The sequence below is a fragment of the Ischnura elegans genome, chromosome 3, assembly GCF_921293095.1.
Source record: "Ischnura elegans chromosome 3, ioIscEleg1.1, whole genome shotgun sequence".
NCBI lineage: Eukaryota > Metazoa > Arthropoda > Insecta > Odonata > Coenagrionidae > Ischnura > Ischnura elegans.
Window position 1 is genome coordinate 71586992 of NC_060248.1, and position 21863 is coordinate 71608854.

The window sequence follows — 21863 nt, forward strand, 5'->3', positions numbered from 1 at the left end:
GAAATTATTAATTTTCTATGTGAAAAAAATTCTTTGATTTGAATATCTTTTAAACTTAGTCAAGTAAGTTACAGATTTATTATTTACCTTGACGCTCTTTGAAAATGGGACGTAAAAATATTTTCTGTTCCTTTCTCGGTGTGTCAAGTCGCCATGAATGATGAGGTGCGAAATTATTTATTCATATTAGCTGAATCGGATTTCATGTGTGGAGAAAAAGAGAATTCCAGCTAGGATATTATTCCGATTAATTTTTGTAATTCTGGGTGAACGATAAAATCGTTAAATGTTTTAATTTTTTGTTGCACGAAACTTGAGATAGTTTTCGCCGTTCCGGTTGACCTCTTCGTCGTCTGCCCATCATGGGGAGTCGTAGGGACAGCGTAGCGTCCGTTAGCGTGTCTCTTCCGAGTAATCCATCAGCTTCAATTCCACGAACTGCCTTGCCATCGGGAAGTGCGAAAGTCGGGGAAGGGGGCAGTCGAGAGGATGGTGCTCTGTTATGATGCCACTCCTTGACGGGGATGTTGGTCCACTGAGAGGATGATGGTGATGGAAGGAGATTCATCTATGGTCTTCACCCCGATACGCTGGGCAAGTGGTATGGACTGCCAGAGTACATAAGGAGAGAATTGAAAGTGTTATGAAACATGATTGACTAGAATTTTATGAATAATCTTTCCCTACGTTTTGGATGCTGGAGTGAAAAAACTAAAACAATTTCATGATATCCAATGGGTATGCATATTTCTCATTATAATATAAAATATTTAGGTGTAATTGTGTATTCTACAATGCTTCAAATATCGGTGGTAACTTTACCTACATATGAACGAATATTTCTGAAATTCACTTTTTAAATCTTGCTCTTTAGTGCCCTTGTTTAATTCCTTGAATATTATCCGAAGGAACTGGAAGACAATGGGCTTGAGCAGTACTAAAATAATAATTTGCAAAGTTAGGGTCTGGTTTCATTTATATAAGGAATCTTCGCTCGAATTTGAAGAAATTGACTCATACTTCTAGATCATTTTCGCAGGACTGTTCGAAAAATAAACCCAACCTTGCTAATGGGCGATATGCTTCAGTAAAAATTAAATTTCTATTGATGAAGTAAATTTTATTTAATTTAAATCAAGCTTAACACAATTTATTTTTATGGGCAAAGGTTTCCATTCTATGAATTTTTGGTCACAAATTCGGTGCCTCCAAGTGACTTGAAAAAATGGAATGTATTTTTATGAATGCAGGAATTAAAAATTCGTGAACAAGTCGGTAACATTAATGTTCATAATCGGAAAGGGTTCTTAAAACTGTCTTGTTCTTTGTTCACACTTCGCAAAAACGTATGCATTTCACGTAGTGGTTAACATAAATTTTACTTTATAGATTTTTATACGTAATATAATCCTTGACTATATCCGGTATTGATATTGGACACATTTTTCATAGTGGATGATTTGGAAGGTCGGTTGCAGTGAAAGAGCAGGCAAAAGGATAAAAAATAACGAGCGATTGTCGATGAGGTGGCGTTTTGGGGGTATTCTTTCGGAGAGGAAATAGGTGGTTTGGGGTGAGGGAAGATGGACGCGAAAATAACATCGGCGGGACGTGCAATTGACGCCGAGTAATGCGAGACCCCGAGGCGAGTGATGCTACAATTAGCAGCATCGCCGTATTGGCACTGTTGTGCCCCCAACGCGTTCGCGTATGTGCGTGCCGCGCCTTAATGCGTGGACTCGCACCGTGCGTGCGTTTTTCCGTCGCGAGGCATCAATCTGTGTGTTAGAATTGGGGTGAGGAAGAACAGTGGGAATGATTATCGCTATTGGAGGGGATACGGTTCTGGATTTACGATCAACTCTGCGAGTCCCCCCGAGGACGTAATGCAGAGAGTGTTTGGCCATGAGGAGAGAGGGGAGCGATACACACAAAAGTGCAAAGTTTTTTTGAAGGAATACTTTTCGGTATTACACGGATGTAGTTATTAATAGTGTAAATAGCATTATGGACTCGAAAGTGAATTTAAATGAATCGATTCAAGTTTATACAGTTGATTTTATCTTTAGGTTGACATGAAGATGTGTTAAGTACCGAAAAATTTTATCCAAATTTTCAGTTCCTTAAGGTCGTTTTACACGGGGCACGGAATTGCGCAGGTTAGAGCTGCATTAATTTCTAAAATGGCGTGGAATTGCGCGAATGCATGAACGAAATTAGAACGGGCTATTTTGCCGTCTCGCATCCACGCATTCTCGCATGTGTTCTAGCTATTCACCGCTTTACACGACGCAGTTTTGATTGCGCCTTCGCACGTACGTCAGATTGCGCAATTCCTTACACCGTGTAAAACGACCTTTAGAAAAGCTATTGATTTTATTTCTTCGGTGAAAATTCCTTAGCCAGTAACAAATAATTTTACCGCCAGTTTTTCAACTCTTAAATGTTTCTTAGCATTATTAATCTTCCGCCTTTATTTCACATGCGATCGGTCGAAACACTATTGTTCTCCAACTCTCTTACTTTTAATTTCACCTTAAATAACCATAATTGATACCAATGTATTTTTTACTGTCACTTCATTTCCCTAAGCCTCTATAAAACTGATGTTTTTCGGTGACCTAGTCTTCAGCTGGTTCAAATAAATCATCTGATTTTTTGTTTAAAAAATCTTATTTTTCCGTGAGGAATGACAAGAAAACTGTTTTTTTCATGCTCATTTCAGTATGTTGCAAATTTGCTAGTCGGTTTTGGAAATATGAATAATCCATTTTAAATCAAATATGCTGGCTTTTCGTGATGCTTTGCCTGTCTTCTATAGCAATTATAAATATCCGCTTCACCGTTTTGCTTCCAGCATCCATACTCATCTTCCAAGGTTACCGATAAGTAACTAATTTACTCGTCAATATCGTTCCCCTTTAATCGGTTGAATTTTAGTCATTGCACAGATATGGAATTCAGATATCCTGCCGTGCCATTTCCTGCATACATGCCAGGAAGGAGTAAAAAGCATGAAAGAGATTGGTTTTGTAATCTGTGTGCGAAAGCTTAGGCTTTTGGACGTGGTGAGTGGAAGGAGAAAGCGCGAGCGAGAAGTAGATGAGGATAAAGAAGAAACGGCGAATGACGGAGGGTTTGGTCTCCATTGGTCACTCAAACGCTCTCTTCCCACTGAGGCGGTCAGTAACACTTCCCCCCTGGCCTCCCCATAGACTGCGTCGTCCTCCCTTCTACCCCCTCCCTGGAAAACAGCCTTGGTCATTAAATCACATTCACAACTGCCCACTCGGATATTTCTGTCACTCTCAGAGTCATAAGGGAGAGTATACTGTCGCGATATCGATCTTTCTGGATCATTTGACCAGGGGATGCAACGATATAGGAGTAGATGGTGAGTTGTGATGCGGGAAGGACACAGCTACAACTGCAATTAATCTGTTGAATTGCTCCATGTTTACACTGTATAATGTGACTGATGTGCTTGAAAAATACACTGAAACTCTTTAATGGAAACAATTTATTGTTATATTTCATTAAGGCTATGGGATTTGAAAGAAAAGAAATTGGGTGCTGTCTCTTTTAGAGAGCCTTACGTCACATTCAGTTTACTTACCAAAGCCTACTAACCCTCGCGTGTCTCTCAGTCCACTATCTCTAGCTCCCTAGCCGCAATCGTTGAAAAGATTGAAATAGTAATCTATTTGACTTCGGTCACCTTGCTTACGTGAATGTAAACCACCCATATAGACAATAAAGTGCCAAAGTTTTCTTTTCCTAACTTTGCTTCAGCCTCTATCCATGACGCCAACTACCTTCGTTGCTAACTGTTTGCTGGTACCTGTTCTTGGCATATGTCCTACCATGATAGTACAGCGGTTTCATCGAGCCAAAAATCATTTATGGGCATTGATCGGGTCCCTTATTCCCAAAATTGAGAAAATACTGGGGTTAAACTTGGGATAGCATGAGAGTATAAGTATGTCGAATCGTAACGTAAGTCGAATCTGAATTGTTTTAATGTTGTTTTCAATATTGTTTCTACATTGGGTGCATAGGAAATTCTCCAATGAATCTAGCGAGTGAATACTATAGCATTATTTTCACGCATTATCTAATCATCGATTTTTTTATGTAAGTTCCTTTTTATTATAAAGTATTTCGACTGACGTTCATATATTTATATTCCAAACAAAGAACACCGGACGTTTTTCCCAGCGGTAATCAAATCCATCATTCGCAGGAATACAAGGGATCGTGATTATTGCATGAGGACTGAATTTCAAACAATGCCATTAAGAGCTGGGGTCGACTAGAAGAGTCATTGGGCAAGAACGCTGCAGAATTAGGGAGTATGAAGGACTCATTGGGACATCCCTAAATTTTGAATATGTTTGGGGGGCTTCTTTCAATAGTTTTCGACCCTTTCATCCCATTTTCTGTCACCATCTCCCTTCCCAGTTCACTGAAATGAACGCGTGCCCGTTCCTGGTATTCCTTGTCGTTTTCGTCCGGAAGGCTGAGCGGGGAAATGATTGGTACCATCGAGGGGCTTGTTAGTTATGAGGATGTATTCTTTATTTGAGTTTCATATTTAAGTAAATGTTTCCTTATTACTAGTATAATACTTTGATTGACGTTTTCTGTTATTTTTCGCAGTACCGTCTCTGCATCTATGGTCTATGTTTCGGTTTAATATTTCTCTGTTTCTGATCTAATTATGTTATGTCATATGCCTTCTCATTTATACACATTATTTTTTAAGCCTAAGGTTATTTTGGAGTTGTATGAGGGTAGAACTCACCCCAGGCTGAACTATGGGCGAGTGACTGCAGCGAATTGATAGTTTTTGAGCTCGAACTCTATTTTCAATTTCAGACACACTGTACTTACATTATCAATAATAAGAACATTGCAAGAGACTTGAAATTAGCCCCGTTGTTGAAGACTTTGAAGTCTTGCCTAATACGTTTTCCCAAATCATTCCATCTCAGGCATTTTACATCAGACATTTTACCGGCCTGCGAGCCACCCCTATGTCATGACATGTTTTTTGAAACTCTGTACAGAGAGCCCTGGGTTGGGGGAAGATGGGGCCATCTGGCCTCACCCAACCCAGGTTAAATAAACTAAAGTCAAGTCAAGTCTCACCAGCAATGAAATGCTATCATCGCTATGGGATAGCACCCCATCACTTTCCAACAAGCACGGAGTCCCTAAAACCGCACTTAACCTTACACAAATTCCCACCTCTTCTTAATTGAATCTTTGCCATAACCTACCTATATTATCACTATCCAAAAGCAAAACAAAGGTGATACTCGCAGTAGACAGCCAAATCAGCTGGGAACTTGAGTTTTAAATCCTACAGTGATAAGCCTGCGTAGCGAAGCGTACCGTACACTTTCTTCTGGCACCCCTTGTTTCTTTGATCCCCTCAATTACTACCACACAGACATGGATGAAATCTTCCGGAAGGGCTGCTCTTGTGTCCTGCTGCTTGGCACTGCGGCGCGCTGTCGGTGACTGGACCGCGGATCGGCCGACCGCCAGCCGCGGCGGCTGTCGGCAGGTCGCGTGGAGTAGGTGGGGCCGACGGCGAAGACAGGCGGTCGACTTGCGGCAAGACAATGGGGCAAATGGGAGGGGTGTTTTTGTTCGGAGTGAGGAGGGCGTGGGTGTACAGAGGATGACGAATATGAGGGTTTTCAGAATGATGGGATGGGAGAGAAGGGGTAAGTCTGGGGACAACAACGGGAAGTCGTACTTTAGTCTTCCATTTTTGTGTGTCGGTACTTTCTGAGGTAGCCGTAAAAAAAGCTTGTGCCAGAAATGATCAGAAGCGATATGTCTTCGACGTAAGCGAAAGGTCTTCAGAGTTGGAGGTGGCCCAGGGAATTTAACAGCACCTTACCTTGAATACGTGAAATCTACACTTTTGCAGAAAGCCTAGGGTGAGCTCTTCTATCTTCTATCCAAATCAACTACGCATTGAATCACTTAGTATGTAAGTGACCGTATGCACTCTGAAAATTCCATGACGATAATTAAGTATGAAACAGGCAATAATTGGAATAAAAGACCGTTCGAGCGGTAGTGATGAGCTCCTAGAAATGCCCTTTCCTATCTATTCCCTCAGCCAACCGTTAATATGTAGATACTATCGTTTTCAATAATATATGGACACCCACAATCTGCAAGGGCACGAAGATAAAACCACTTCCACTTCCCCTGCTTATTCCTCTCGTGGTCAGTGAATACAACTGATTATAAATAATTGTGTTAACTTAGATAGAGTCATCATTTGTATTTATCCGTTTAATAAAATTCATCATTAACTTTTTATTGCGTCAATTGTAGGATTGTGTTGATGTTAAGAATGCATTTTTTACAAAATGACAAAAGCATGACTACCTAGGATTCGAACCCTCCCAGTACTACTCCGGAATTACCGCACTCACTCTCTTACGGAGTCATAATCCAAATATGAATCTAAAGGGAGGATAACCATCATCAAGTAGCCCGAGAGAAAACTCTCCGACTGAACGTGTGCTTGGACGTGGGGTGGCGTAAAGGTTATTTTAGATGCGGCACTTGACTACGCAGGTTAACACTGAAAACATTTGTTGAAATTGCGAGAGTGCAAGCTCGGAATTAGGGCAGGGGCTATCTCACTTCGATGCATTCTCGCATGCGTTATTGCAATTCACCGCTTTACAGGGCTCAAGTTTGACTGCACATTCGTGCATACGTATGCGCAATGACGTTTCCCGCGTAAAACAGGCTTAAGATTGAAGGATGCAACTTTCATCATGCATTACCTTTAAAGTTTTCACCGACTCGGTCTTAGCCGTGAAACGAGACTCAGGGGTCTACATATTATTGAAAACGATAGTACATACGTAAGATTACGTTCGCCATCGGCATCTCTCTTCTGGAAGGGTCACCACCGTCTCCGAAATTTCCCTCTCCATTGTTGCCGGCAAGGGCCCCCTCCATCACTTGAACCTTCACTGTCATCGCAGGGCCTCGATGATGCTTCCCGCCCACCCCTGTGTATTCATTCATTCACCAGTTCTCCCCGCCCCTCACGGTGTCCCTCCCTGCTTCCACGGAATACGCCTACGCGCAAATTCGTGCGCATAAATTAATGTGATTCGGAGGATAAATTTTTGTTTGGGGCCGAGTAGTGGCATTGCACAAAAATTATCGTTCAGCGTCGAAACTCGGCGTGGGTTGGGTTACGTATTTTATAGTAATGACGCCTGCATCGCCAAGGCTACCGTGTTTTTCGTCTCCGGAAATAGAAGAAGATTGAGCTGGAGTAAGAGCTGCACAATTCTTTAGATGTACGAGCTGCTGAAATACATTTCTATAATATCTGTAGGTACAAGCTGTTTAAGTTCAGTATCTATATTTCCTATGCATTCGCTTAGCTTGAACATGCTCTAGTCATAAAGTTTCATTTGTTTGAATAATATATATAGTAAATTGTATAAAAAATATGAGGCATAGAAGTTTACACATGGACACATTTATACATAGTTAAAATCGTTAGATGCTCACTTCAAACCTGAAAACGCCTACTTCAACATCGGCGAAACTGTCTTCACGAAGATGAATAGACGCAGAGGACAACTCGGAAACCTAGTTGCGCCTAATCCTTAGATTGGTATGCAGTACTGCCGACCTCCATGTCTCCCTTTTTCTGGCTAGTTCCCACTGAATTTATTTATTATCTATAATAGATAAACGCGCTCCTATTACACAAAATTTCTTACATTTGTCGAGTTACTATATCATTTTCATTTAATTCTTGACGAATTGACATTTTGTAGTACTCCTAAGAGCCACTAAAGTTGAAAGAAATCAGAGGGCGTCGAGTTTGTTGGCGTGTAGACACCACATAGAACGGCACACGTATAATATTTGTTTGTGCGGGAGGTATGAACAAGTTTTTTTAAGATTGAAATGAGACAATGAATTGAAGTGTTTTTTTGGCCTTGATTTCACTCATACCGGGTACCGCAGCCACTTTTGGAAATAAAATTTTAATCCAGTAGTTAGCAGTGCAACTTCCCTTGAGCTGCACTTCGTGAGGCTACTGATTTGCCGTGTGTGGGGGGGTACATGTTCATCAATATTGACGGTACTTTTCTGGAAGTTATTGCCTCGGTCGTGACGATCAAGGAAATATAATAAATCTGGAAGAGTCAATAGTATTTTGATTTTTGTGGAAGCCATCAAGGAAAATACGAAGAATTTGGGGAGAAAAACTTCTATACCCGTCTGCCATTTTGTTTATTCTTATTTATTGCCGACTCAGTGGGTAGAGAATTCCACTTCTGGCCGAATGATTCCAAGTTCATATAGAGATAGCCTCCTCACCTTGAGTATGTGAAAATTAGCGGCCTGTGACTTAGCGTGAGCATCCCTTTCCTCGGCATATCATTTTTTAAGTGCAATGAATGAGGCCTTGATAAAACAAGAGTTGTGAGAGACAAACCGCATAGCAACACTTTACTATGAATAAGAAATACCCAATTATGGTAGAAGGGCGTCGTTTGAACTAAAGTTGTATATATTTTCAAAAATCTTTTAAGTAAATAATTCCGTATTATCAAGCTACGAACGTCGCTTGTTGTAAGCGATCAGTATCGCCAGTCAGCTATACAAACATACAGATCTAATGGAAAAAATTGAGGATATGCCTAGACTATATGAACAATTATCAAAGGTTATTGCATGAACGCATTTCTTGCTTATGCATTTTATTTTTGGTAGATTTTACCAATGTCAATTGCTCGATGGTTCATTTATTTCTTTTATTGCGTTCGTTTCATTCATTCATTATTCGTTTCCTTAATATTTCCTAAATGTACTTCATTTCTTGATATATACGGTATCTTACTCAGAGTTTATTGCGCGTGTAGTGCCTAAAATAAAGATAAATCCCAAAAATCAAGTAATCATAATGGAATCAATGCGTAGGTGATGCGATATTCTCAAGCGCTAGTAGCACAGGGCAGCATTACCATCTGAATGTCACCTTTAAAAAGCGCTTGAAGTATCCCAGCTTAATATTTATTCAATGGTCGTCGTCATAAATGGTATCGCACGGACATCGAATGGCTCGATCCCAATATTCATCGAGTCGTCACGTCGTCCCCATGCTTGCCATCTCCCCATCCCTGGGGCCGAAAAGCCGTCAATTGAGAAGAAATGAGGATGGGCGAAGCCTCGGTATTCGAGGCAATTATGATCATCGCGTCCATCTGTCTCCAACGCCCACGCGCCCTCTTTCCTTCGTCCCTGGCTTTTTTATATACCTTCTCCTTCTCCCTTCCTCCTTAAACCCTCCTCTTTTGTTTACCCCCACCCCCTCCTTTCGTGAAAATCCCTACTCCCTCTGGCGGACTCCCTCCGAACTCAACCCCGACTCCGGTCTCGCGGAGAGAGAGAGGCGTCTGGAATTAAAGCCCAATTTATCTTAATCGAATTCCTCGCCCTTTGGCCCGACCACTACGGTCCGCACCCAGCCTCCTCTTCCCCCTCCCCGGGGCCCTTCCTCGTCCCTTCCCGGGAGACTCGCCCGCCTCGAGGTCCGACACCAATGCTCCGCCTCGCCCTCTTTTCCATCCTTCGCCATCAACTCGTGTCTCTCCCAGAACCAGACCGTGATCCTCCACATCTCCGGGACAGTCGAAGCATTTCAATCCTTCCTTTTCTCCACCTCCGAGTCGCTACGTTCACTTACTGTCAATAAATAAAAAAGCAAATCACCCGAGTTTGAGGAGCTCTATTGCCTAAACGAAGCAAACAATTTCAATGTAAGAAAAGCATAAGATAAAGAATATATTTCCATGATGAATCATTTACTTTTAAAAAACTCGTCTTCATAGTATTTCCTGCACTTAAATTTTACTTAAAAAGTGCCCGTTTTTGCAACTTCAATGCATCAAAAATCGGACGATAGGGAATTTATTTATACGTTGGAGAATTTACTTTTAAAAAATTCGGTTCCATAGTATTTCCTGTACTTTATTTTTTCTCAAAAAAGTACCCGTAAAATAAAGTTGCCCAACTTCGAGCGCTTGGTTTTCCTGTAGTTTTCCTTCCAGTAATTTGCAGATTTTGATGCAAGAAAGCCAGATCTATTATTAGCAGTTTGCTGAAAAAAATTATTTATGCCACTAAAATTAATTTTTATTGTTGTTAACTACGCAAACCTCTACTTCGAAACCAATTTAGTAGTAGTTTGTAGTAGACTCCTGTGGTGAAATACATTATTAGTCAATTACAAATCCTCCAAATGAAATTGCTAACTTCATTTTTATTGTTGTTAACAACGCAAATCTCTACTTCGAAACCAATTTAGTAGTAGTTTGTAGTAGACTCCTGTGGTGAAAAACATTATTAGGCAATTAAAAATCCTCCAAATGAAATTGCTAACTTATTAATATAATCAAATATTGAATTAAGTTGTCGCGTTTATGGGGTCTTGTTCTTGTTGGCCTAGAAAAGCATAAACGAACCATATAAAGAGTTAGATGACTTTAAAATGGGTATTTATATTTTATACAACATTATTATTTGTAATTCTTCGTTAAAACTTTCGCGGGTGCTCGTCATGTTGAATTAAAACTTTTGGGCTATGTCGCCGCGTCAGATTTTGGGTGGCCCCAACGTTTCCCGACCGATGCTGGTCGCTTTCTCAAGGGAATCTGAAGAGGTGGGATTTAAAATTGGTATATATAGGTATACGTGTCAGGTGGTGGGGGGAGCCTCTCACCTCTCACTCCCCTCCCCCCACCACCTGACACGTATACCTATATATACCAATTTTAAATCCCACCTCTTCAGATTCCCTTGAGAAAGCGACCAGCATCGGTCGGGAAACGTTGGGGCCACCCAAAATCTGACGCGGCGACATAGCCCAAAAGTTTTAATTCAACATTATTATTTGTGTTCAATTACTATTTATAATCATTACTATCCATTTTCTAAGGGTGTTCATAATAGTTAGGAGTACCTATAGAAATGAATAAATGCTTGCGTGTTTTAGCGAAAAGTTTTCACGGGTCGGAAGATAAAAGTATCAAATGGAGTTGAAAATGTTTGTTTGGTTCCCTCAGTGATTTTTCCACGCCCGCGCCGAAGGCAATCTTCCAGCTCAAAGAAGCACGTCGGTGTGAATCATAGCCCTTGGTGATTGTTCCTCACCCCGATCATCACTTTGTTCATCCTTTCTTCTTCCGTGGACCACTCACTCTTTTTCTTGGAACTTCGGCTCAATCGATCCCGTACCCTCCTCACCACATCACCTCTCCGACCTTTCCCTAATACTCTTCAATCAATCCAATACGTTCCTTTATGGGCCACACCCAATCACGTATTCCATCCTCCGTTCATTCCATTCCGAGCCAAGGTGACTGAGAGGCCATTGAAATCTTTCGCCGAGGAGCTCGACGGGGAAGTAAAAGAAACTTATTTATGTATCGAGACCCACGTCGAAGGCTCACGTATATATGGGTGTTTTGAGGGCATCTGGTGTTTCCCTTGTAACGTGTTTTCAGTCGAGGGAAATAACGGGGTAAGACTTCACTTAATAGGTTTACAAACGCTTCCAGTTTTCTTTCTTAAGCATTTTTTTCATATCGCGTAAACTATCTTTTTAAAGCTAGTAAATGTAATGATAGGAGAAAAGGATTTGGGATATCTTAGCATTTACTACGTGTAGGTACCCTTCCACTACGTCATGTATCTCAGGGATGTCATTGTCAGATTTGTTATTTATAGAAAGCTATTGTTATTATTATTATTTTCACGTCGTTTCTTAATGGGTGTAATTTTTTGGGCTCACATATAATTGCATATATGTAGCTATCATTTCCTCATTACATGGAAGATAGTACTACATTCAAGCTATTTGATGTAAGATTCGTGGAATGAAATCGACAAATTATTTTGTGAGATAAGTAGTCATTCAATCAGGGTTTATTTTAAAAATCGCCAAGTTTATGTAAATATTTACCGAATAATAAATTTACTTGACAGCAGTGTAGTTACGATAAAATGAAATAAATCTTGAGTTTTAATCAGCCATCAAAATATTCACATTTTTTTATATTGTTGAAGATATTTTTTCTCATTCTATGCAGCATATAATAAGTGTCTAAACAATACTGCCATAAAAATTATAATATCTAAACAAGTGCTTGAAATCTTTGAAATAAATACTAATGCGCTTCCTTGCAGAGCATATTTACTGACATAAGTTTTATGGGAGAAGTATAAAAAGCACGTTCCTTAGCAATAGGGAGAAGGAGTAATATACCTATTTCCATCCAATGCCAATTACTGTAAGGAAAACGAAGGAATTCCACCTTTTGAAATCATCCTAAATGAAATGCAAATCCATCAATCAATCTGGGAACAATGCCAAGAACGATATAATTATGGACACCCTTCGACCTCTCCGATCGTCAATGGATCGTAAAATTGTTTTTTTAACGAGTGTGTATGTGTTAGCATCCATCATGTTTGCTGCGCTTGGTTTTCTCTTTAATGCCCCTCACCCTGTTTAGTGCGTCAAAGCGCTAGCATCAATCATCTCATCTAATTGGCGTCCCTTTAAAAGAGAAAAATATCATTCGAATCACCATCATTTTTAATAAAGATTTAGATTCCTATGCATTTATGTACTCGGTAAAATGTGGCACATAGCATACTGAATTTCTATCCAGAAGTCCCAAGTTCGAATCCCGGGATTTACTTAGATTTTTGAAAGGATCCCAAGTCCTTGTTTTGGTTCTATCTTTCTACACTTGGCCACGTAAAGTACAGTTATATGTTATTGGTACGGCAGAAAAATATCATTAAAATTGCCATCATATTGTATAAATATTTAGATTTTTATGAATTTAAATAATCGCTAAAGTGTAGTACCTTGTATGCTAAAATCCTATCTAGAAGTCCAGAGTCCAAATCCCTGGATTTACTTAGATTTTAGAAAGGATCCCAAGTCCTTGCTTGTGCTCTTTATTCCTGCTCTTGGCCTCTTAATTTGGAGGTTTTTTGTCATTGTTAGGAGACTAGTAGCCCTAGGCCTAGAGGTATTTCTCCTTAGAAAGAAAGCTGACGCTTCATTCCTTACCATTGCCTCACTTTGTAAATTACCTTGAATGACGTTGAAGGGGGTAGTGTACCCCAATTACTTCAAAATACCACTTTTACGCGTATGTTAGCACCATTACCATCCATTAAAAATTAAATGGTAGTTAATGGCAACAATACTTGCAGTACAGAATGCATTTAAATGTACCTACTGTGAAAACATGTAAATATTCTCTTATTTAAAATTATGGCATTCCTAACAATCACAATAATTAAAGATGTAATGAACGGTTTAAGTTTTTCCTGGTGAATACTTCTGACAAATATTTCTCGGGTTTGCATCCAGGTTAAAGCTTTTATGTAAGCCGACGTTTCGGAAGACGACTTGTCTTCCATCCTCAAGGCTGTGTTACTCTATCGAAGTTCAATTTCACACTGAACTGGATCGACCGTTTACCGAGGACAACAATACGGCTCAGGTGTCGTCCGATTGGCTGTAGGTCTTTTGAAATTCTTCACGTTTAACCCTTATGTTTTTCATACAGCTGATTACAGGTCTCCATGTAGTGCTTAGATGATAGCCGGTGTCCCGATTGAAATTTTTGGGATTGAGGCGGATCTCTATTGCTTCCTTAACTACGCGGTCCCAGTAACTTTGAGCATGGCAAAGGATTTTAAAAGCTTTAACCTGGATGCAAACCCGAGAAATATTTGCAGAAAGATGTAATGGTTTATTTGCATGAATTTTGATCTCATTCTTCATCAAGGATGGCGATTTAATGTAAACTTATGATTTCATTCTGAATTACATTCATTAATTTCTCCCACATAATGGTTATTTACCGAGCGAGCCATTTGTTGGGACTACGGATTGGATTGATTGCCGGAAATGGTTATTATAAACGATAAAGAACGAGGTGAAAGTCATTATTCAAAGATATAATTGGTGGAGTATTTTTCGTTGACTGCCCGATTGGAGTCATACCTTGACAGGGCATCGCTTAAACGCCCATTAAGGTTTAAAAGAGAAATGTTGCGTAGAAAAAATACTGAAGATATTTGAATGATTAGTTTCTTTTTATAAATACCGATCGTGAATACCAATTCTCCGTTGAGTGTCATCAATCTGAGAGGTCCCTAATGTCAGTCACTTCGAATGGCCGCACCCTCGAAGAAAAAATTCTCTTCTCGCCATGGGTTTTTTTGTTGAGTCTTCTTGACCTTCCACACACTCTTTCTTGTATTCATCCACCACCAAATTGGAATATACAGCAGGGGTAGAAGATGGTGAAAGCTGTTGTATTGAAACCGCCTGACTCCATCAAAATGGCGATATCACCTTAGGAAGTGAAATTAACAGTAAATAAGAAGCTCAAACTTCTTTCTTAGATTTCTAAATTAACTTCATACTTGGACAGCTAACTCCTTTTTGTCGTGAGAAGATATTGATTCAAAACTTAAAAGTTAAATATTAAAGTAAAAAGTTAAATATTAAAAGGGATTAGATTTAAATTTCTACCAGTTTTTCCGAAAGCTTCTTCAGAGGCTACATGGCAAAAATATTCTGGAATATTTTTAAATGATCTTTTTAGAAGCATAAACCATTGTCTAATTATATCTTTAGTACCGATGACAATAAATACAAATAACGAGGCTTTGATAAGAAAACTTGAAAGTGGAGCCACATATTTGTGTTACATACTTGATGAACTGAGTTTAAATGCCATATATTTGTGAAGAAAATAACTATATTGAAGATTATCGCTCCCAAACACCACCACAAGAGTACCATGATTCATTTTTGTTTTGTCCCCACGATGCATCCTTTCTTTGTGTTCCAGCTTTCTTCACCCTTCCCTCATGAAACTTCGGCTCAACGCAATGACGATACATGCCCTTCGCCCTTGACCGAACACCTCTTTTCACGATGAGCTGAAGAGGACCTCAAGCAAGGGCGGAGGTGGTCGCCTGAGTGGTGCTTCATCGAACGTTTTCCGAACACAATCGGGGTCCCATTCCGTAACTGACGAGGCCACTTGTTGAGACTCCACCCTTTCAACCCGGTGACGTTCCCTCTTCTTATCCTTCTTTCCCCTGCTCTTCAGTTCCTCTCTGTCCCCTTGTACTCCATCCCCTCGCCTCCGCAGTGTGCCTTGGAGGAGATAAGAGAACATGACTTTAAGTTGGAAGTATCATCTATCCCTGCTTACAGAAATTCGATTCCCTCATAGTCCTCCGCAACTACCGATGGAGGTTAGAGATGCTGATATTTATGGGCAAATATTGTTTGTGATGGGTCGGCATTAGCTGGACGTCAAATATCTTTCCTTTTAGTGGGCGGAATACATGTTACGCCAAAGAACAATCTCATTATTTTATTCGCCGTCCGTCTTTTTATGTATTATTACTCCATGCGTGTATATGCAAGGTTGCTGTTCCTTTCAAAATGAGTATTTGTCTTCCTTGAAGAGAACACACGCCAGAATTTTGCATAAATTCAGAGAGAACCTTTTTTCTTACTTAGATGGTGGACTGATGTACTCGTAAGTTTATCCAAGAAACTCGATTCTTTATATACCTGCGTTGCCACCGATCGTCGACAGACTGCTTTTAATAGGTGACTATTACTTCTCAGTGAAGTTAGCTAAATATTGATTAAGATTTCTCCTTTTATTGTGCTTCAGGCTATTAAAGGAAGTGCTCTCATCATTTTTTTATCGTTCATTTTTTTCTTATGCTATCTATGTTTACATGTAAATATGCTTGAGTTGACGTATTGGAATGATGCCTCCCCTTATTATTATGAATTTATTAAAAAATCTGTTTTGCTATGGAGTATATTGAATTTCCCGTTATTCAGAAATTGCATTCCGTCGATGCATTCATTGATGCCAATGGTACCACAGGAACTGATATTTATATTTTTATATTATTAGCCCTACGCGTTAACTGGCTATTGTCAAATATAACTTTTCTGTGAGCGTGACTCAAGCTACCATAGTGCGGGCATCGTGAGACAAAACCCATATTTTTCTCCATCCATCTTGTCGTATTATTTATTATACCATCACATTTACGGGATAGACACCTTTCGAAATGCGTGTGTGTCATTCTTATGTTTGAGGGAAATGTACGCCAGCACTATACGTAAGTTCTCTAGCAGCCTGTTTTCCTTGCTCAGGATTGCATGGAATAGCTTATGATAAATATTATTATCTGCTTATCTCATTATCTTACGTTTCTGGCCCCCTGCAAGTCATATTTATGGCTCAGGAAAGCACACTAATGGAGACATACATGATGCTATTCCTCCCTACTGCATTTCCGCGTCGGAAGAGACTATCGAAGTAGCCGGGAAATGCAAAACCAGTGGGTGTGCCCGGTGTATCAATATCACGCGAGTTCTAATTTACTGTCGTGCCTAACTTATCGATCAAGAATAACCGTAAAGATTTTATGCAATGGGCCCGTACTTAACCACCCGTGCTACGCATTCTCATTGGCAAATCCACCGCTTTGGCTGTGAGAGGGTCATATGCATTCATTGCATTGGACCAAATACGCCACTTGTCACCCTAAGTTATGTTTCCTGCGCAGTGACTGCGTCTTTGTTAATGCGTCAGTTTTGAATGAACGCATTGCCCCCATCAAAGTGGCGTCTCTATTCGAAATTTCTATCGCTGGAAGTCGTTTCTGAGAGTGGACAATGTGTGCCAATCGAAGAAAACGGGTGAGTTTTCAAGCGAAGCACTCTTCTTTTCTCTCAGCGAATTTGCCTGGAAAAAACTGAATATTTCGTTTTCATGAATTCCTAAGGGAAGTGTTCTGGAAACTCAATATTCTCCTGAGACTATGAGTGTACCTAAGATGGGAGATATCGACATCATATAAATGCGAAAATGGGTTGAGGAAGTCTTAGTATTTTGTCATTTCACTTGTGTGTTTAACGATAACTTACTATTGGCGGATATTTGTATTAGAAAAAATTGTGGTTGTATGAATATCAAATGCTATTTGAATTTACATTTATTGCTAGTTTACTAGTGTTATTACTATAAAATTCAATGCTGAGATGAGTAAAACTTGCTGCAGGCTCTTTGAGCTGGACAAAGTTCTCCTAAGAATAAATTTATGGACTCCACTTTAAAAGTGAGCAATAAAAGAAAGCGTAGTCCTGGACTCGGCTAGGAAGCAAGCATTCTTTTAACCGTTAGATGACTGAAACCAAAAGGTGCAAATACATCCACCTCTCCTTTGGAGAATATTAATACTGTTTCTCATCTCCCGGAAAGCTGGAAATCCACGCAATACCACTCATATTTTCCTCAATGCGCCATTCGTTTTCCTCGCCTTCGACTGCGAGTAGGCAGGAAACGTTAAAAAAATCCCAATGGAAACCTGGGAGTTTTCGCCGGAAGTACTTCCTCATAAAAATCCCTCCACAGAAGGCAAAGACGCGATTTCAACGAGCGATTGAGAGGGTGTATGTGCGGAGAGCATGTTGGTTTACGTGGAGTAGGTGGGTAGGTTGAAAGCAAAGGAATGGATGCGTAGAAAGATCCTGGGGAGTGTCACCGCCCTCCCCCGTAACCAAAGGAATTGTGGTTTTCGGATGCACCGTCTCGATTACTCCCGTCCGACCATGGCTGGCTATTCTTTCTCCTTTGGATCGGTGGAAAGGGGATGGGGTCGTAGGCAGCACATGCTTCAGACAATGGTTATAAGCATTTAGGTGCCCGTGCTAGGGGGTGGCCAAGTGGAATTTGGAATTGTAATAACACATCTATTATCAGCAGGAACTGTGATTCGGAGTTCAAAATGTACTCTGGATCAAAAACGTCTCCCAAAAAATAGATCGGCGCCTCAATCGCTATCGCTGAAAATTCAGCTTCATCTATTTAGGTATAATATTTCTAGGTCTCTCTGCAGCAACAGAAATTTAGCACAGTTAAAGCGCGTCAATGTTTATCGGTAGGTTTATGTCATCTGCATAATCGACGAACCAGAATTCGTATAAGATGACACTGTTTCTTTGCACCATAATACTCTCTCTAGCTCACCTAAGCTCATTCCGCTACGGGCTTTCGATAAGTTTGTTTAGTTATCAGTGTTATAAATTAAATAATGTATTTGTACCCTATTTATTCAACAAGTATGGTACTGAGAAAGTGTTTCATATTTAATTTTATGTTTTACTCTCCCTGAGAATCAGAGATACTTTTTCGAACATATGACATTTGGGTATTGAGTCTATATTGTCGACTATTCAATGATATCTGACCGTCGAATATTATTTGAGGATTTAAGGAGGTGAAAAAATCCTAGGATTCATTATAGATCGTCAACCTTAGGATCGATTAGGAGCTTACAAATTGTGCCTCTTATAAGTTAAACTATTCATTAGACAAAATTTCACGCTGTATGCTTTTCTTTCACATCATTGATAATCTGTCCTATAAAAATCTTACTTGAGGCCTTCGCTGTGCTTCTCATTTACCTGTCTCTCAATTCTCATCTAATTTGATGTTAGGATTTAAAAGTAAACGGTATGTTTATAAAAAAAACAGCGTCCTATAAAAAATGCGTATTCCCGATCACTATGGATCATAATTGAGTCATAGGAAGGCCAAAAACTCTCTGTCTCGGCAGCATTGAAGCCCGATGCCGGCCTTAGCCGTGGGGGAGTGTGGAATAGAATGCAGGGGGTGAGAAACGGGATAGAGTAAGAAACGGTGGATATCGGGGGAGTAAGGGCGGTCCAGAGGATACAAGGGGAGGAGGCATCGTGCAGTCTTCGTCTGATGGTGGCATGCTCCTTTCTAAACCGGGGTCGTAAATTGTCTTCCACATAACGCACGGGGATATCGGTCCTTCTGTGTGGGCGTCGTATCGGCTGAGGCTGTGGCAGGCAAGGGAGAAGGCCGGAGTCGGTAGACGTGAATGGAGTTGGAAACGAGGTGGAGAGAGGAGGAGAGTGGGGAGGGGAAAAGCATTGTGTATCCCTTGGGAGTCGGGTATGAATGGAGTGATTTGGAAATATACGATCTTAATAAATTCCCGTTCATTAATGGTTGATTCGTTGGGAATGCGTCATAGGATTTATGAGCTGGAGTGTTTCACTTTTTTGTTTATTAAGTTAAAGGAAAGAAAATCTTGTTTTGATCTTAATCAATTATTTTGATTCGGTAAGCTTGGCATAAAATCTAATATACCTTATATTACTTCCGGCAGTGTACAAAATCTGTAATTTTTTTAAAAATGAGATATGGATGATAGAGGTACGGATAATGCAATTACATAGGTACCTACATATCATTATCCCGTTCTAGGTACTGCCTGGAGTAGGAATTGACCATACCTCTACTTACATCTTCCCACCATTTCCCTCTCTGTACCTGTTACCATTCTAACCCTCTCTTCTTTAAGGTCTCATCTTTCCTTTTAAATGGGTCTTCCTCTTTGTCGTAATCCACAGAAACAGTTGGTAACCATGAATTCACTAGGATTGACCATCTACTGTTTCACAATGTTATACTTGCATGTCAAGCATAAGTTAATATTTTGTATTTTCAATTGATGAGCATTATTTTCATATCACAATTTTGGCACATGTTACTAATACAATGTATCAATGCCGCTGCTTACAGTTCATTTGGCTATTGTACTCAAATTAATTTCTCAACTGATCTCAGTTAAGGGTGTTGTTGTACAGCGTGTACTTAATGTATTGTTCCATGCATAATATTATCAAATAAAGCTGCGTGTAACCTAAACTGCAAATTAAACTTGTCAAATAATCCGTGAAATAATCAATGATTCTCTCGTGGCTGATTCTCTCAGCCATTCCAGATAAATACTTGGTAGAATCCTCTATTGGCACCTTTCTTACTCTTTGCTCATTATGTGTGAGAAAATCCTATTATTATTAACGATTATATCTCGTACTTCCGCGAATTATCTGTCTGAGGAGGTATATAGGAGATTCCTGGCCATTGCAAAGAGCATGGTTTACAATCTCTCTTTGAATGTACAAGCACACTCCTACTCAGACTTATCTACTGGTATCAAGTTAGTTTTTTTACTGTCATTATTTTTTATTGCTTGTGATCCTAAAAGTAGCGTGTATGACAAAAGGAATGATGTATTTGTTACAAATGACAGTTACTTCGTCACGTCGCAATCTTCTATATTATTTCTACTGTATAGATACCTTTTTCTCAACTTATAAGCAACCAAACTCTACAAATGAGGTACCAAAACGCACAGAATTTATCAGAGAGCATGCGACGGCATATCTTACTTCCTAAATATTGCTATTGTTTACTAAAATTGGTTTTTAAATAATTAAAAAAAAACGGTAAATATTCCTGACGTTAACGGCGCACAAACTGATACATGTGTTTATTTGCAACAATATCACGCATTATTTAAATAACTTTTATCAAAATGCGGCTGATTCCACATTCAAGTCTCCTGTTGATACGTAAGTATGAGTCATCATGTGCGTTTAACAGAGGATAGTGTAATTACTTTCAATGTTGTGTTTAAAGAGATCCTCTGACCTCAATTTGTACATGAACATTCCAATTAAATTCGTACATAAGACCCTGCCTTTTTTTCTACATTTTAAAATTAGAAACGCGCCTATCCCTCTGTGGACCTGCATTGAAAAGAGCGGGGGAAGCCCGCTGGGAGCGGGCGCATCACGCTCGTTATTCCTTAATAGAACAATGATGCATATCCGTTATTTTGTTTATCCGTGTACTGGATGACCTTAGGTAATTATCTTACTATATAATACAATATTTATCATACAATATCCAGCCAAAGTAATAGTTTCCATTATTATAACCGTTAGCTTATAAAGTTACTGAGTTTGTCAAACGCTAACCAAAAGACTTCGGAAAAAATTACCGGTATTATTTTTTCAAATTGCTCTTTGTGAAAAGCTTGATTTGTCTGATCAATGCTTTAGAATCTGAATTTTAAGAGCGTTATTTGTATGATTAACGTCATTTTGAGGTCTTACAAATTTAAAAAAATCACTTTTGATTGCATTTGTCCAATTATTGTTTTAAGTATATATTTTTATATATTGGTGGAAATCTATATTTTTTTAACTTACCTATTAATATGATTCCGGAAAATCTCGAACTTAATGTGAGAAAAATGATGATGCGATATAAACTCTGCTGAGCAGCAAGGTTCTAATTCAATCTTGATTTGATTTCAGTATACTCTCGTTTCCACGTTTATTTGCCTACTTTAAAATTGAAATTAAATAATTCTATGCAGAATATTTCAAATTTATTTTCATTGTTATAGAAGAATAGATTTCTCCATGACTACGGAGAAAGGTAATATTTTTTAATATGGAGGATTATTATGACAAAATGTAACAACTAAAGATAATTTGTATCCTACTTAAAATCTGAAATAGTCATAGTCAAAACCACAGCTTTTCTCACTGACCAAATCTCAGTGTAATGTCACCTCGATCAAAATCCCTGCTTAAGCGTCGGTTGGTTAAAATAATCAAAACACCATTGTCTATGCCACTCGGTTCACTCTGCTGTTCATTTACCCAAACTCTCCCCCACCCACATGCCTAAAGCATATCCCGTGTACTTACACCATCGTCTCCTCCTGCGTCTTTCTTGCCTCGTCCCCCTCTCCCGCGTATGATGATGGGGCGCCTCCGCCCGGTGCTGTATTTACGATGTCCTCTTCTTCCATGCTCCATTCGC